Here is a 12,933-nt window from a genome sequence, read left to right as displayed (position 1 = left end):
CAATTTAAATAAAGCCTTTTCCATTCTAACCCTAATTTCCAGTATTTACCATTCTTAGCAGATTGGGTATATTGGAGTTTATCCTTTTAGATCTCTCTCTCTCCTTATCTTTTGGTGTGTGTGTGTATATACACATACATATACATGCATACATAAATGCACATGCATATCCCATATATGATATATACACGTAGTTTTTTAATTGAAAAATGTGATTGGACTAAAAGTTCTGTTTTGTAACTTGCTTTTTCCATTAGAAATACATCTTGGACAGTTTTCTGTCTATAAGGAATATAAAAATGACTCCTTCCTTTTTATAAATGGCTGTGCTATTTTCTATTGTAAGTTCAGAAGGCTGTTACTTGATGGTCCCTAAGGGAAGGACCACCTCCTCTGGTATCCATGCCCTGTGCAGGTCTGTCCCCCATGGACATGAGCCTGGCCACGTGACTTGATTTAAGTAATGGGACAGCAGAAGCTTGATAAACACTTTCACAATGGGGCTTGTCCTCTTGAAATGCTGACTCTTGAAAACTATTTGCCATAAAAGAAGTCTGATTACTGTAAGTCCACCATGCTGGGTGGAGGCTCAAGCTAGCCAGGGGAAGGGAAAGAGGTCATGTGGGGGCACTAAAGCACCAGACATTAGAGAAGACTTTCAGTAAGTCTAGCCTTGACCAGTCACCACTGCAGGGGAACGTGACTATTGCAGTCAAGATTACATAAGTCAGAAGAAACACCTTTGCTGCCCCCACAGAACTGTGAGAAATAAGAAATTAGGTTGTGTATGTCTACATCTTTGCAAACACTCTGCTATTAAGCTTCTAGACAGTTGTAGTCGTATTTCATTATGTTACTTAACATTTCTTTATTCATGTAAGTAACCATTTTTATGAGTTCAACATTCACTTTTTTCTCTTCTGGGACCATTTTTAGTTGAATTATTTATTTAATCCTTATGGATTTATAAGAACTATTTATGTTCAATGAATAATAGTCATTGAGCAAAGTGTGCAAAATATTTTCTTCCAATATATTAATTCAGACTACATACTTTATGGTATCTTTCAGTTTACAAGGTAATAGAAATTGAGGTGAACCCAATTGTGTGATTGGGTTTTAATAGTTTTCTTTTATGGTTTCTTTCTGTATGTCTTGGTAAATTTTTGATGAACTTCTCTATCATGAGATTATAAAGTGGTTTTACTATATTGTCTTCTACAACATTTACAGTGAAAACATAGGTTTTATTCAAGTATTTATTTACCTGGAATTTGTTTTTTATGGATGGTGTGAGGTAAGGATATCTTTTCCAAGTAGATAGTCAGTTATCCCCAAACTAGTTATTGAAAAGTTTATCATTTCCCTGATGATTTAAAGTGCTATTACACTCCTAAATATAACCCAGGTTTGTTTCTGGACACAATGGAAATTTTCCATTGATTTCTATTTCTATAGTAGCATAGTTCTTAAAATTATCATAGATTTTTCTTAACAGCTAAGAAAATTAATTCCCTGATCAGCCTACTTCAAAATTCAGAATAAACAAATTCTATTCACTAAAGAGTAGGTACATATGTACCTAACTAATTTACTAGTGCATGTTTAGAAATTTTGTAAAAAGGACTCGATGCAAATTATAACTCATTTTAGAATTACAAGGCAGTAATAGCAAAATGATATCTGAAACAAGCAATAAATATACAGCTAAATCTGAGAAAAAAAATTTGTGATGCTACAAAGATAGTTTCAAATTTTAAAATCTAAGGACTCCAATTCCTTCTTTCCCATATCTCCTAGCTTTACTAAAAACTAATGAATATCATATAGAACTAGAGGAGGAAAATCTGTTGAAAAGATTAAAGCTGATAGGAGAGGAAGGATGTCAAAAATTTATTATCCAACCGGTCTATAAAAGAGTCTAAAGAAAAAATTAATTTTAAAAAATGAAAGCATCTAAGAGATAGATTTCTGTATTTTTCAGAGGTGACAGAACAGAGGAAATTGTTAGCATCTCCAGAGTCTAAACTGGCTGTAGTCTTTACAATACCTTAATTATTTTTGTAAAGTGTTTTTTTTTTTTATTTTTATAGAGGCATGTTTATTTGTTTATTTGTTTGTTTGTTTTGTTTACACATGCACTGGGTACAGCCAGAAGCACGGGAGGGTGAGAGAATTCACCAGAGCCAGAGCGGGGAGCAGAGCAGGCGGAAGGACCGGAGTACACTGCTGAGGGGAGCAGCGGGCAGCAGGAGAGGTCTGCGCGCCATGTGGGACCCTCCTCCGGGGAGCAGCCGGGGATCGAACCGGCGCCACAGAGGCTGCGGGCAGGTTCGCAACCCAGCGCTCAACAGCTGCGCCACCGGGGAGGCCCGTAAAGTGTTTTGATTTTACTTCACTAGTTCTTTTAGAGGCCAATGTGCATATTTGCACTATCCATTTTCACACAAAATCAGTTTCTCCCTCTTGTAGTAAAGGAAATCATCAAACAATTACCAATTTTTGAGGCATCTCCTTCCTCTCCCCTCTGCCAGCCAAAGAATCTGCTTGGATTTTTCCAGTTTTGTTTGGTTCATATAGTTATACTGAATTTTTGACTCTTTGATAAAATCTAGTTTCCTAGAGTGACAAAGAAGTGTTAAAACAAGTTCTCTGACACACTGATCTTAGGCAACCTGTAAAAACAGTAAGTGGTTTGAAAACTGAGCTAAGATGGCCAGAGCTAATTCTATGCTGGAATTTGTCGGCATGCTTTTAGGAACTGTTGTTGACCAATAAATGTGTCTTTAGTCTTCAAACATTTCAAAACAAAATGGACTTTAGGATGAATATTTGCAAAATGACAATAATTGTGATCCTTCTCCCATTTTTAACAGATTTTGGCATTTTCTCACAATTGTTTAAAAAACTATATTTTCTCCATATTGGCAAAACGCAGTATGAAAAGTAGAAAACCACAGAGAAGACAAATGGTTCATAGTCTTACTATAAAAAGTTAAGCACTGTTAAGTAATTTACTGTATGTTCCAAAATTATACGTTTAAAAAAAGTTTGTGTCCTCAATAGCAACACCTTGTAACATGTTTCCACCGTATCATTCACCTCTTTCTTTGTAAATAGCAGTACACAAATACTGCTACCTCTGTGCCCCAAGAGCAACACTTCACATTTTCTCTATGACTTAGGACCCAGTTCAAATGGCATCCTAATTGTTTTGGTAGTTTAGATAATCAAGTCTGTCAGTAAATCGAGCCTCCTTGAACACTTTATCTTTTTTTAAAAAAATGCCATTTCTCACTTTGTATTTTGTGTTTAACTTACACACATATCTTCCTTACTACACACATATCTTCCTCACTACATATAAATTTCTTGAGGAGAATGGATTAGTCAAGACTCATCAGGTTGTCAAAGATAGTCACAGCTTAAGATAAGATAATCTATCATCTCAAAACACTGCAGTCTAATGGGATCCAGGCATGGCTGGGTCCAAAGGTTCAATTTCCTTCTCTTAGGTCAATTTGGCTTCATCCCCCCTTCTCAGAGTCTTGCCACTATCTATATCCTGTTCATGGAACAATTCCTTTTGAAGGATAAATATGGTAGTAAAGTCCCAAAAAAGACTCGTATTAGTCTATCTTGGATAATTTATCTTTCCTAAAGCTATCACACAAGCCTGGAAAAAGGAAAAAGGTGATTGGCAGGTTTGGGTCACACACCCATTCTTGTGACTGAGTATGGACAATAGAAGAAAACATTAAGGATGCAGGGACTGTAGAGATAGATGCTTGTGATGGGATCCATATTAGATATACCTTAAGATACACCATTGTTCTTAGATGGTACCTTATATATGCTCAGTGCTCAATAATATTTGCAGAATGAAATGATCACAGCAACTAATTACTTTCCACCAGTAAATGGTGAAGAGAGGAGCATTAACTTTTTCAGGTATTTTGAGCTCCTTGAGATGTTTTAACATATTAAGAAGACCAAGCATGCTTTTTAGAATTGCTTCCTAAAAGAGTTCTATTAAACTAATTTTGCATAAAAGGAAAATACAGCTTACCGGGAGTACATGTCTTCATCCACAGTAAAAAGTAGGGAGAGAAAGAGGTGCTTACTTGAGACTAAAATAAAAATCAGAGCACTTCCATCTGCCCTTCCTGATTCCCCATCTACCCACTCCGTGCCTGGAGGAGAGCATCTGTATGGATGGCACCAGTAGAGTCCCTTGCCCTTTTTGGTGCAGCTGGGTTTAACAAATGGGAAGTATCTGCAGAAAATCAGTGGGCAGGAGGAGAAAGGCTGACTGTTTGTTCCTTGAACTTCTGCATTGCCAAGTCACTATGGTTGGCGCCAAATCCTTCCAAAAAGCCATATTTCATTTCATATAGCAACCTCACCTCATTCTGATAATGGTTCCTCCCTTTTGTAACTTCAGTCCTAGGGAAGGTAGTGCCTACCAACACTGTAACTTACTTCTTATGTTCTACACTTTTACAATAGTCTGCCTACTGAACTCTCAAGTTACCCAGTTATTAATGTTCCATGTTTCCTGCTGGGTCATTGGTGCTTACCCAATCAAAATGGAAATCATACAGAAACCAAAGCCCCCATTCAGGTAAACTTAAGATGTTTCCTTTTTGGAGTATTGAGGGAAGGGAGATTGGGCTGGTTTCTTGACTAAGTCTTCAGAGCCCTGAGTCTTCATACTTTATAACGTTTGCCCTCTAAAAGCTGCCTTTGAAAATCGTCCTCCTGGATCTTTACGGGTACAAATACCTTTTAATTTTTAGCTATTCTGACCTATTCCAGGTCCAGCAGCCAGTTGATAGTAATATTTTGGAAGGTAGAGTTCTGATTCTAAAAACAAGGACAGCAAAAATTGCTTGACGCTTTATTTAAACATAGACTTTTAACTAATGAACCAAGGAAAGAGAAGGCAGGAGAAAAAAGGCTTCATTAATCACCACTGCATCAAAACCTTTTTAATGAACCCATTTTAAAGGAAATAGCTGAACAAGTCCCCTTGCATGGGGCTCAAATAATAAAGTATGCTTAGAGTTGGAAAAAAGGAAATTGTTTCTCTTCCTCCAATTAAAGCAAATTAATATTAAGATATTCAAATGGCTGCCTGCAAGCATTGTTACCAGGTATGGCGTCTCATCATGTTCTTTGGTTTTAAAGTGAATTGCTTTTGCAATGAAGGTAAAATGTATTATTTTCTTTTCACTGTGACATTTACTGCCAGCCTGTTTATACCAATGCAGCTGCCGGGTAAGTCAGTGCTTTGCCTTTTTCTTTCTTTTTTTCTTTCTCTTTTCATTTTAAAGGCATATATGCGAGTCATCTGACCCAGGTTGTACACAAGCCGTACAGCATATGGTTGGGGTAAAGAACATCGTATCTTTTGTTCAACAGTTTTTGTATTTCTTTCCAGTCTTTTGCTTCTCTGGTCCTGAAATAAGGCTAATTACAAAGGGAAAAAAAGGTGGGACTGGTGGAGAGGGAGCCTTTAAAACCATTCCTTTTGCAGCATGGAACAAAAGAGAGTACCAAGGGCATGGCTAGGCCTCGACAAAAAAGAAAAGAGAAAAATCACCTAATGAGGATGTCGAGATAAGTGCTTGTGAAGAAAACTGGCAAAAAAGAGCTTTTAGTCTAAAATCCATAAATAAGTGTGCATCAGATGGGTACTAGAACATTTTTAACAAGACAGGCCATGAAAACTATATCTTTCTATGCAAGAGCTGCACGCCTTTGAAAAAAAATCCCTTTTCTTTACAAGAAGATCTTTTTCTTTCAAAAATTAATTTGAAAAGAAATACTTGAAAATTAAGATGTTTTATTCATGTCTCTGAATCCATTATAGAGTGGGTACCATATAAAGAGTTGTTTTTGAGGCATAATTACCCATGCTGCTGGCTTCTTAGGGGTCAAAGGTTTTGCCTGAGTCTATGATGAAGTTATTCACGAAGAAGAGCCAAACAGAGATTTTGACCTTGGAGACTTGGGTTGCATTTTCACTCTTTAAACGGGAGAAGAAACAGACACATTTAAGGTCTGTTTATTTTATATAGCTCGTCTCTCTCTCTTTCTCGATATGTTTGAGCGCTGCTGTGGGCACCAAAGCAACAGAGGTCAGAGATTTGAGCCTCTATTAATTACAAAAATAATAATCATTATAGATTTTTCAAGTTAGAAAGATCTTTAAATTACTTATGTCTATGCATTTGTTGAGATTTGGACCTATACTCACCAAAGATGCAACAATATAAACCAACTTTACATCAATAAACACAATTAAAAAAAAAAAACTTGTCTCTATAAAATACGAGGATGAAATAGAAGTGCAAGGAAAAGGGAACTAACTCTATAAAGGAAATAGCTGAAGGTATTCTGATCTTAGGAAAGATTTCATCTTGTTGTGTATTTGACTTGTATGTATCTAACTTTAGTTTATATAAAGAAGAATATAGGAGAGCATGTCATGGTGACCTCGATATTATGCTGCCATATGGGGTGCTGTGCTAGTTTGAGGACTTAATTGATTGATAAAAAGATTTTCTTTACCTTTCCTCTACTTTTTTTATTCTGTCACTTGGTCAGACAAATAGAAGTTGACTTTCTCCTTTTTCTCACTAATCACCTCTCAGTTAAATATGGCAGTAATCAAAGATTATAATCAATTGTGTTTTATTTTTATATTCTGTGATTTGAATATAGAAATATTTATAGATTTTTAAAAGACTGTATTTTAAATAAAGACTTCATATTCTTTCATGGACTTTCTTAACTCTTTTCCTACTGTTGAACATCCTCAGTTGAACATGGATAATGTTGAACAATAGAGGATGTTGAACATCCTCTATTTTTTCAATATTTCATCTATTGCTGTTCCTCCTCTGCTCAGGCCTCTGTATCCAGAGTGAAAACCCAATATGATGCCTGCCCTCCTCCCTCTCACTCCCTCACCCTATATGCTGATGCTCCTTGCCCCCTCTGCTTTTCCCTTTTCCTACAGCACTGGTCACATCCCAACATACTGTAACATATCTTTATTGCATTTATTATTTATAGTCTGCTTGATAGGTGGAGATCTTTGCCTTTTTCCCCCCCAACTTCGCCCCAGAGAGCTGTAATAACAACTCCTCATTCATAGGCTGTTGCAGGCACTTCATATCATTTGTTTCATTCATTGATTTCTTTTTTTTTAAAGATTTATTTATTTTATACAAGAATTGGGGTACAGGCCAGAGATGCAGGGGAGAGAGGATTCACCAGAAACAGAGTGGGAAACAGAACAGGCAGACGGACCAAAGTACACTACTGAGTGGAGCAGCGGGTGAGACAAGAGAGGTCTGTCCCGCCATGTGGGTTTCTCCCTGGCCGGCCAGGAATCGAACTCATGCTGCAGTGGCTGCGGATTGCCTCATAGGTTGCGTCTTAACCCCTGCACCACCAGGGAAGCCCTCATTCATTGATTTCTACATCACTTCATTTTGTTCTAGACAACTTTTTCTTTTGTAAATCATTTTCTCAGGGTTAATCCTTTGGTGCTATAAATAGTTTAAAATAACTTGTCTCACTTATAAAAACAGAGATAAAAATAGTACCAACTGAAAGAGTCAAATGAGAAGATATTTGTAAAGTGATTAGCATACTTCTTGGTGCATGTTAAGGACTCCATAAATGTCAGTTACATTTCTAGCTATGATTTCATGGCAATTTTGCACATCTACCCAGACCTAAACAGTGATTGTTGATCTTCTCAGACTGGTCACAAAGGTTTTGTGTGTCTCCTGTTATTCATCAGTTCAAAAGCAAAAACACAGGTGATATAAAGGGAAAGTAACATATAATGAAAGATTTATAAAAGTTCACATATGACTACAAAGTAAACATAAGGAAGTAGTTATCATTTTACTTTTAAAATGGGAGAGCAATAGTGTTGAATGTCTGGCATTGGTGATTCAAATACTGTAACCTACACTGGAGTTAGGAACCTGATTTTTCATAATTTTTCAATTTCATGAGAGATTGGCCTTTGTTTTGTTCAGAATTTTACAGTGATACTCACCATTATGAAAATTCAGGTTCCTAACTCCAGTGTAGATTACTACACTGGTATTAGAATCACCAACAGAAAGGACATCTAAGAAATAATTACATGCTTACACTGTTAGGTAAAAACTATCAATATTATACAATAAAGTTATGTGTGGATCTCAAAATAAATGCCTTTCTGCTTGAGGGAAGGATTAAAGTTTTAAAACTTTATCAACTTAACTCTGGAGATACTTTCATTTACAATTTGGGATATATTACAGTGATACAGTGACATGACAAATTTAATTGATTTCCCAAGAGTAGACTTCAGTTTTTCAATGCCCCTGAGGTATGTGATCTTACATTAATACACACTTTGTCAGATCTGATTGCTTAATTAGGACCCAGAGTTCCTGTGATAGTTGGAAACTTCTGGTTTTTCCCTGGCAAAAACTTCATAATACAATATGATCCACACGATTGCAAGATAAACAGTTCAAGATTGCAAGTCATTAATGCATGTTTTTATGGTTACTGTTAACATACAATTAAACACTATGACAGATGTTCATCAAGCAAGTCTCCAACAGGGATGGATTTTTTTAATGTATTTATTCATCTATTTGCTTATTTATCTACCTATCTATCTATGCATTCTCTAAGGTTATAGCAGCAAATTTAAGAAGGGAAAGTTTTGAGAAGAAAGTTGGAATGATCTCATAAATGGTAAAATAAAGTTACAGTGAACAAAGCAAAAACCCTTGCATTAACCTTTGTTTGGTATGAGTCTGTGCCTTTCTGCTTTTGATTATGAAAATATGTATGAGCTGTATTCAAAGGGTTGATACCACTTGCTAAAATTTCCCAGCGAGCTCCATGTGACAGACCTTGTGAACTCTGATGGCTCCTTTGACAACCCTGCTTTTTTAAAACTGCTCAAATAGTTATGCATGTAATTGTTAGTGGTGTTTTTCTCTTTATGAGGAAGTTGTCTGGCCTATGTTCCATGTTTGATAGCACAGAACTGTTGCAACAATGAGAGTTCTAGTCACAGACACCATTGCTCAGCATGCCTGCATCTAAGGAGCAACTTGACTTGGTTCTGGCCAAAGGAATGTGGATGGAAGTGAGGTCTACCTCTTCTAGACCTGCCCGTAAAATACCTGGCCCTCTCCTACCCCTCATCTGCTAACTCAGGACCTTTTGGAGAGCCATAGAGAGAACAGAACCTCTATTTTTCTGATCCCTGAATGATTATATGGAGCAGAGAGCTCCACCCCTTTCCTCCAAGTATTGGACTTTACAGAACCAGCAGCACAAGTCTGTTAGTTTAAACTAATGAGATGTGGAGATTTAATACAGGTTACACTTAAGGTAACCAGTATTACCTAACCAGTATTACCTTAAGGAGCACTAACATATACAATTGTGCTTTCAAATCCCATTCATATCTGGCCTACAGTAGGCCCTTAATGAACAAATGAAAACCCCCTATTGAATGGCAAAGAAAATTGTCATATAAGCACAATTCCTTGGTCCTTTAGGGTTGTCACTGTCAAACAGACCAGATAAGAGCTTATTTTAAAGGGAGAATAGGAAGGGTTGTGGAGCAGGCAATGCTACCTGCTCATTAATTCATAGGGTGAGATGTGACTTTGGGGATCAGGAGAAAATAGTATAGTAACATCATGTCATTGAGGGGTCACAAAAACTGGCTTAGGTCAGAGACACTAGAGCAGTTTCACAAAAAGGCTGTCACAGAAACTAGTACTAAAATATGGCAAATTGTCATCTCTGTGAGATACTTCTGGACAACCAGCCATCATACATATAGAAAAATGCAATACTTCTGCTTCTATGGCTAGTTGAGGAAAAGCAATCCCATGGGACTATTTCTATGTAATTTGACATGTAAACAGTATTATCTACAGTGAGTTTATTCTGCCAAGATCCATGAGTATGGCAAACCTTTCATGATATATTCTAACTGTCCCATTCCGCCAAACCAAGGATAATATATCCACTTGTCTATGTCAGGATACTTCCACATACATTTTGTTACTAAGTTTTACATATTTTTTTTTAAAGATTTATTTATTTATACAAGCACTGGGTACAGTCAGAAGCGCAGGAGGGTGAGAGAACTCACCAGAACCACAGCAGGGAACAGAACAAGCAGACTGATGAAATACACTGTTGAGGGGAGCAGAGGGCACGGCAGGAGAGGTCTGTCGCACCATGTTGGACCCTCACTGGCGGCCGGGGATCGAACCGGCGCTGCAGAGGCTGTGGGCAGCTTCACAGCCCAGTGCTCAACCGTTGCGCCACCAGGGGAGACCCATTTTACATATTTTTAACCCCTACCTCACATGTGGGGTAACAGAGACCCAAAGTTGTCAGGCATACTTCCCCAACCTCCCCAAGGTCACAGCATTCTTCTCATTCTCTTCTCTCTCATTGCTCTTGGGTCTTTGGTTCTGAGCATCAACCACCATAAACCCACTAGTTTAACATTAAATACGAACTCTCAGATAATTAATTCAGATGCAACACACCTGGATATGATCAGAGTTTGAAATACTTTGCCTTGGATGCATGCTTCCTGGATTCTCACAAGCAGGACAGAGCATCTGGGGTTACTGCTGGTTTTCTAGTATGGATTATATAGCATAGATTGCTTCCCCTTAAGTAATTATTTTTTCCTTGCGCCATTATACTTTCATTTTGGTTTTCTTCTTATCGCGGGGCTCATGAGACCTTGCAAAGGGTTCACTAGATGGCCCAGACTGCTCTCCCTACATGTCTTTTCACTAGGACCCAAATCACAAGTCCTTCTGGCAACATTCACTAAAAAACAATCTATTACACCAAAACTCATCAAACTTTTTCTTAAAGGAATAGATAGCAAATATTTTAGGCTGTGTGGGTCACACAATCTCTGTCACAACTGCACCTTTCTGTCCTTATAGTGCAAAAGTAGCCATAAATAGTATGTAAATAAATGAGGGTGGCTGGGTTCCAATGATCGCTTTATAAACATAGTCCACAGGCTCAATGTGACCTATGGGCTGTAGTCTGCCAATCCCTGTTTTATGCAGATATCATTTCCTAGGGTTAGATTTACCTTTACCCCAAATATTAATTTATTTTATAACTTTTCTATTTTGGAGCCTTGATATGGATATTTAAGGAAAAGCAAATATTCTGTATTGAGATAGCTTAGGTTTGTCAGAGTTCATGCATACTATCTTTCAAAAAAAATTATGTAAAGGAACTTTGAGTTTCAAAATTTTTCTCTAATGATGAAAGGAAGAAAAAAGATTATTCCTGACATGTAGTGGAGGATGCACTAACTTCAGTAGAAAACAAAATTGATATTGGATAAATAATATTAGGTAATTAATATTGCAGTAAAATGAAGGTATGAGATTTCTTGCACCTATTCATTCACTGGAAATACATGTTTGGTCTCTTTGCTCCAGACCCTGGGATTACCATGTGAAAAAAACAAGTGTGGTCCTTGTCATAGAGAATTTATAGCTTTGTTGGGGAGACACAGATTTAACAAGCAATTATTACAATGGGCAAAAGATGTATGGACCTAGCAAGTAGAGGACAAATGGGAGGTTGACAAGAAAGAAGGAACTGGAAGGAGTAAAAAGATAAAATGAAAGTGATATAAATGGGAAGAAACTGACAGAAGGCTTTGGAACTTGAAGAAGGAAGATGAAAATGTTATCTAGCTACATGACTTTCACAGGTGAATGCAGACATTGAGTTATGGAGTGACAATCTAAGAATTGGAAGGTTTCTGAGGCTCCTTTTAAAATTGGGGAGAGGGTAGAGAGTAAAGGGTGGAAGAAGTAGGTGTAACTTGGCAATTCTAAATGAGGAGTTTGGTTGTGTTCAGGAAAGAATAAGTAGCCAATTTGCCTGGGGCATGGGATGTAGGAAAGAGAGTAGCTGGAGTTCAAGCCAGAAACAAAGGTTAGAGCCAGATGGTGGGAGGCTTTGAATGCCAGGATCAGGAGCAGGGTTGACTTGAACAGACTGCAGGGGGACCTGGGTAGCCAAGAGCAGAATTTGAGCTGGTCACATTTTGGGAAAATTGGAAGAATTAGAGAGGGAAAGTCTGAAGGCAAGGAAAACAGGTAAGAGACTATGAATAGTTCAGGTAATAAAAGGCCAGGAGATGAAAAGAAAGGGGTTATATTATATTATGAAATTGCTTCCCTTCTCTATAAACTCCTTTGAGTTAAATGCAGCATCTGTTCAGCTGCCGGTGGCACAGTTTTTGACTGGATGAGGAACAGCACTGTATTCACTGGCTGCTGACAATGTCTCTCCTTGTGCTCTGCTATGTTTTAATTATGCTTGACATTCATCGCACACTATTATCCAGTGGCAGAGAATTGAAGAAATGCAGCTTCATTTGAAGTCAAACAAAAGTGAGGACAAATGTAATTATATACTAATGTATTATGACTTGGACACTAGATTTTTAGGTTTAATATTCCTGTGGCTAACTAGCTCCCCCTCTACTCCCATATTTTTTACTTCGATTCAATTTTAAGAACCCTCAGCATGTAATTTAATCACAAACATCTCTAAAAAAGGAACATCTTAAAAAGAACAAAGAGTCTAAAAGTGGGTTAGGAATCCTGACAAGATACCTTTTACTTTTCCAACATACATAACAGTAGAGAAACTAGTATAATAAATTATGTGAATGCATCACTCAGTTTCTATAACTATCATCCCATGGCCTAAACTGCTTCATTTATAAGCCAACCTACTTTTTACCATTGGTCCCCAACCTGGATTATTTGAAAGCAAATCTTAAGTATCCTATTATTTCACCAATATACGCTTCAAACTAAA

General features: G+C 37.3%; 1 protein-coding gene across 15 annotated transcripts in view; it reads right to left on the bottom strand.

Moving 5' to 3' along the window:
• CMC1 (C-X9-C motif containing 1) overlaps positions 1-12,933 on the bottom strand; it is a 207,505-nt gene that overhangs the window by 96,498 nt on the left and 98,074 nt on the right. Inside the window, exon 1 of one of the 15 annotated variants that reach the window (XM_054692895.1) lies at positions 2,497-2,580. The exons of the other annotated variants lie outside the window; for them this stretch is intronic. The gene's annotated coding sequence lies outside the window, so the exon portion shown is untranslated. Of the gene's footprint in view, positions 1-2,496; positions 2,581-12,933 lie in introns of those variants that run through there. 15 annotated transcript variants of the gene reach the window in all.

The sequence above is a fragment of the Talpa occidentalis genome, unplaced genomic scaffold, assembly GCF_014898055.3.
Source record: "Talpa occidentalis isolate TD23 unplaced genomic scaffold, MPIMG_talOcc4v2.1 talOcc4.10, whole genome shotgun sequence".
Taxonomy (NCBI): Eukaryota; Metazoa; Chordata; class Mammalia; order Eulipotyphla; family Talpidae; genus Talpa; species Talpa occidentalis.
Note: the sequence above shows the minus strand (reverse complement) of the source record. Positions and strands in the feature narration are given on the sequence as shown.